Source organism: Synchiropus splendidus, chromosome 1, assembly GCF_027744825.2.
Source record: "Synchiropus splendidus isolate RoL2022-P1 chromosome 1, RoL_Sspl_1.0, whole genome shotgun sequence".
Lineage (NCBI taxonomy): Eukaryota > Metazoa > Chordata > Actinopteri > Syngnathiformes > Callionymidae > Synchiropus > Synchiropus splendidus.
In genome coordinates, this window is record NC_071334.1 from 33,059,993 (window position 1) to 33,065,992 (window position 6,000).

Here is a 6,000-nt window from a genome sequence, read left to right on the forward strand (position 1 = left end):
CTTCCGCCTGTCTGAAACTCTTTAGCTCCTCCACATAGGGAAGGTTCTAATGTCTGGACTGGGGTGGACATTCCACCATTTTCTGATTTTGAAAAATGTTCTTGAATTTATAGAATTTGAAACATGTCAAAAAGTCAGCAGATACGCACCAGACACGGACTGTCACATAGCTATCAATGTTCACTGGTTAGGAACCAAACTCAAGGAGCACATATCCAGCCCACCCATCCTCTCTTCCATGGCGTGACTTTCCCAGCTGACTTTTGCGTCCTATGCTGACTACAAAGGAAACCTTCAGTATTGCATGTTGCATAGGTGTTTCAATTGAATCACATGTTCTGCCTTCCTCAGCATACCCTGACGCAGGGTGAGGGGTTATAAATGGCAACTGACTTACAATGTAATTCAGTGAAGGAGCTTCCGAATGTTACCCCATGGTTTGCATTCCCCCCGCACCTGTGCCTGGAGCGCTACACAGGAAAGAAATTGTTTTTCACTCCATGCATCAACATGCCAGATATTGACGGTGCCAAGTCACGATGTTCATTCAGTCCATTACTTGGAGAACAACTGAGCTCAAGTGTGTCTCCTGCTCAACAGAGCAGCTGATCAAACACAGACGTCTTAACACTCGTGACAAGCTTTTACTTTCCACTATTGTCAAATGTAGACCAAGGACTCGTTGCTCGATCCACCTAGCTGATGCATCAAACAGCCGACTGTCACTCCACAGTGCCATTTCACCAGCGCACCACAGACTGCATTCATAACATAGATACATATTAAGTCACTTGGCTAGAAAGGCCAGAGAAATGGAATCAGTGAAACAATTTAGCCCCCAAAATATTACTGTCAGAACCTGTTCTGGTACGTTGTTATTGCACACACGTAAACTGCTATGTATGTTTAGAAAGAGTGAATAATACTCTTTATAAATAAAATAATCATGATCACACTTTGATCAAATGTCGATGGGAAACCGTCAAAGAGCATTTTGAATTTTTTTTTTTTTAATAAACATCAGTCCTGATATAAATCAAATTGGACAAAGAATGGTAATATAAACTGTGTGTAAGTCCAGGATGTCACATGCAGAAAGTAAGTGATGGCACTATAGATCACGCGCATGTGGCACTGGTTGTCTGCATGTGCCTGGCCCCTGTGATGAGCTGGCAACCTTTCCAGGGAGTCCGCTACCCTAGTTCACTAAATAAACAATAGAAAATAGATCAGTGATTGTCTGATTTGCGAGCTGGATATCCACCAGAGTGACTTTGTTTAATCTGATTGAAAATGAAACTCAAACATATGAGCAAACTCTCTAGTTTAATTTGCAGGTGGTTGACAGGTATTTAACTTTGAAGAAGTAAACAACTGCGTTATTAATGTAGCTAATGACTCATTACGCTGAGGCTTTGTAGCAAAGAGCTCATTTGGCCCTCAGATGAGCCGGAGGTGGATGAGAGTTCACTAGAAAGCCTCTTCAACTGCTCAGGTTTGAAACATGGAACAAAAGAAAAGACCTCATTAGTTGAAGTGCATTATTGTGCGTCTGTCTCTCTGCTGATGTGACAATAACTCATGGTGGAGTGTTGACATCATAGGAAACCATCCTGGCTCTCTTTTGTCATGAGTTGTTGCCTGGGATATATGAGGAAGAGACCTTGAACCACTTGTGCTGAAGGAAGAGTGCGATGGGGCCGTGTTACGTTTCGGGGAAGAGGAGGACAAATCCAACCAGACAAGGAAGAAACAAACAATACTTTGCATAGAAAGTAAAGCGTGGCGTGTATTGAGAAAGGACTACCCTCTGGGCTGCCACCCGTCCAACGAAATACGGAATCGTCCCATATTTCTCACTAAATTTAGTGTGCCTCAATGCATTACATAACATAATGTGTTTCCTGTTTGCACCGTGTCCTGAAACATTGCAACTCAACCGTTAAGAATGAAAAAGCAAACAGTTTCTAGTAGATTGTCTTGTTTTGGAATCAGATAATAATTCGTCACGTTTTAGTACTCATTCATGTTTACGATGACAGAGCCTAGTATAGGAACGCAGTATGTCTGACTCACAGATATTGCTAACAAATTCAAAGGGCTACATATGTTAGTGGAAATTCCTTGTTTTTGTGTGCGTGTTTTAATGGGTAAAAAAAATGTAAAATAAAAATAAAAAATCTCAGTTGTCAATAGAAAAGTTCGTGAGATCACCTTTTGGGGTTTTTTGTTGTTTTTGCGTCTCCAAACATGAAATAATCGTGACAACACTTTATACTCACAGCATTGGTCCCACCGTTTTGACTGAGAATATGAATCCATAAATAACTGATGTTTCGGTTTCATTTGACTTGCCTGCATGGGAAGAAGTGTCCACTCTTGTTTGCTGTATGTTGTTTAATAAGACTCCAATTTTCTGTTTGGAGCAGCACAAGTTCCTTTACTGAAAGGTGAGACACCAGGAGGAAGACAAGCAGTGTGTGAGACCATTAACTCCAGTGTCCATCGTTCTTCCTTTTCTCCTTCTGAAAGTGACTTCCTTCTTTATGTTCTCCGGTCTCGTTCTATACAGGTTTATAAATGGTAGTTTTTCTCTCCACTTATTACGTCTGCAGATGGATTCTTCCCTCATTCTTTCATCAGTGAGGATGTTCTCGAGCACATACACACAGGGCCCAGAGAATCACAATATTGGTGAATCCAAAAGCCGAACCAGCCACCAAGCCAGGGAGAAGACAAGAGCAGACCATGGAGTCGGAAAGCAAAGCACTCACAGAAGTCACAAAACACATGAAAACAGGGAAACAACTAACTTTGAATTCAAGTGGAATGTGATTTTCAATCTTCGGTTCATCTTCCAATATTATTGTGTGTCTCAATTCCAAATAAGATTTGAACTGTTTTAGCCACTTAAGCTACTTACTACTACTTTAGTTACTTATTTATTGATTTATAGTATGAAGGGTGACCCTTTGGAAATGTAGCTACTCACCTATAATAATGGATGGGTACCGAATTCTGTACTTTCACTGGTAACAACCGAATTACGTCACTACATCTAAGTACAGATTGACATAAAATTAAACAGAACATGAAATAGATGTTTACTAAGAGCACTACCCATCACAACTGGTCACTATCTATGTAAATGAGGGAAAAACTGAGAAGGCTCATCATGTTGGAGGAAATGGAATTTACACCGACATCCTTAATACTGTGATATTACACGTGTGTAACTCGTGTTATGTCTAGGCCAGTTTCCACGTAAAAGTAGACATTGTCATTGCTGGAAGACAATATTACTCCAGCAAACCCTCCGTACCTCGTAAATCAGAGAGCATTACTTGAATTATACAAACGCTTCGTCTCAGGGGCGACAGAGTGGTGCAGCGGCGCAGCACAAATCCACAGTGACAGGATGCGACACACATTAACCACACAGCAGCACATTCAGTCCAGTCACTGCACTGAATCATTAAAGCCGCTATAAGTTTTGTTCATTTTTTGCTCGTAAAATGTTATTTTTCTTTCCTTTCCACTTGTAATGTGATACAGATGTTTTGTTGGTAAAATATTTTCATTTTATTTATTTATTTATTTTAACAAAACAGCACCATTAATGCAAACTTTTTGTCTCATAGATTCATCCATTCACAGTTCAGAAACGATCCAGACGTGGTAGAGTGTTTCTGAGTCAAGCAGCAAATACAAAAACAAGAACAGAGAACAGTGTAGTTTTGGCAGTTTGTCTACAGGTGTGTCTTCGGCAGCCACCCGTTGTCGCTTGGATTGGAACTGTCCTGACCAGATCACAGAAGGAGCAAAACACTTTTGCTTCTTCAGAAAACCTATGCATGTTCCTGTGGTATTATTTTTAAATGAAGCACTTGCTGCTCATTATCTCTGTATATTGTGATGTTCCGTGCTACATTGCCTCTTTTATTCAGCCTACAGCAGCAAACTTTAATTAGCTGCTCTCAGAGCCCGCGGTTCCATGTGTCCCACAATGTTCCTGATGATCGTGGAAACTTAATGTAAGCTCACGTACAGAAATAAATCATTGCCTCTGGTTCTAATGTCATAACAAACAACGTGACAAGACAGAATATTTTAACCCTCCGGCCTCACTCGGTACTGTCCAATTATTTCAGTTCTGATCAGACCACCATTTCCTGTTGAACTTGTTGTGCTTTCAAAACCCAGTTCTAATTCACCAATTCAGCTGCATGTAGTCATTCAACTCACGGTGGGCTCAGATGAGAAAAAGTGGTGCAGTGGTGCTGTCTGCACCGTAGAAAGGTGGTGCTTAAAAATTCATGAGGATCACTTCTAAACTAGTTTTGAAAACAGCGTCCAGCATCGAGACTGACTCATGAAACAAATTCTGCAATGTTCTGAACTTGAATCATGAACTCCTCACATCTTTTATGTACATTGCAGCGCACTGTTTTTGCCCTCTGGTCCGAAGTTCTGACACTACAGTCGGTCTCAGCTGCTGCTTCTTGTCGTACAGTCAAAGGGCCACATTTGGCCCCTGCGCTGCACATTGTGTAGGGCTCCTCACGTAGAAGAAAGCTGGATGGTGAGGTAAGGGTTTATCCATGGGCTGCTGCTCCTTTCACTCTTGAAATTACTTGTGACATGTCTTGGCCTCTCATAATAATGTGCTTCACTCATGGCACTTACTAAAGTCCAGTCGTGATGGACCTGTAGCCCAACCATTCTTCCAAAGTCCACGTGGTCGGGGAAAGTTTTGACTCGCCCATGTGTCAAAACGTAATGTGCTACCGCGCCTACATTGGACTGTTCGAATGTTCGCGGTGAACTGCTTGATAATAGTATCAGTCAGCATCCACAATGCTAAAGCCCAGCCTTCAACACCTCCAATACTATACTATATATTTATAAAATCTGTCGTATAAAATTACTTCACATTTTCCAACATCTATTTCTCAGCCATTTCTTTCTGTTTGTAACATTTGAGTGGTTTTCTTTTCTGTTTTGTAACACATGCATCAATACATGAGGACATAGAGTGAAAATCCTTTCAGACCCATTTCAGTCTTGAGAGCTTAACAGCCACAGAGAAATGTTCATACCTACCACAAAAGTATCACCATGTGTCACCATGGTGATCCATGCTCGCTTCTTTAAGATGGGAATTCAGACGAAGGAAAAACAGAGCACTGCTGAATGTTTTTTAAGGTCATCAGCCACACAGCGCAGCCGATACTATAAGGAGGAGAGGGTTTAAAACACGGGCCGAGTGATCAATGTCTGGTGTAAGTGTAACATCCCAAGTTGATCGAGGTGAAGCGAACCATGCGGCCGACAGATGGGTCAGAGCAGGACAAGAGAGAGGCTGGTACACGATTCTGGCGAAGTGCTTCGCTGTACTGCACTTTAGGAAACTCTCCCAGGTGAAGAGTTCATGTTTGGGTGCAAAACCTTGAAATAAAATGGTCCAAATTCACTCCCTGCCAAAGCGCCAGGAGCGTAAATAATTTAAAGCTAAACGGTTCTGTGGGAGGATGAAAAGCAAGAAATGTTGGACAGGCTTGATTTTGCCTTTCTAGTATGGTGAGAGGTTAGCAACTGAGAAATACTGTACGCATGCATGTCAGAGTACAGTGGGTGAGCACGGTAAAGGGGCTGGCTCACTCTGCGGCCCGACACACAGAAGACCATTGCAGAGAGTAATTGAAAAATGTTTCACTGTATTAACCATAACAAAGCTGCTGTTTTTGCGAAGATTAAAAGTAAAAATCTACTCAATACTTAATCAATAGAATTAAAATAAAGCAGGTTAACTTTTTTTCTGTACTCATTATTTGTATTTATATTGCAATGTTGTAATACCTCAGAATATTGTCAGGCTGAAGTGTAAGTGAGAATTATGTGGGCTCTGACAGCAACTGCAGCGTCCTGGGATCCATGCAAGACAGCCTCCTGTGGAGCTGTGGTTCAGAGCAGATTAACACGACAGAGAGAAAGAGGGCT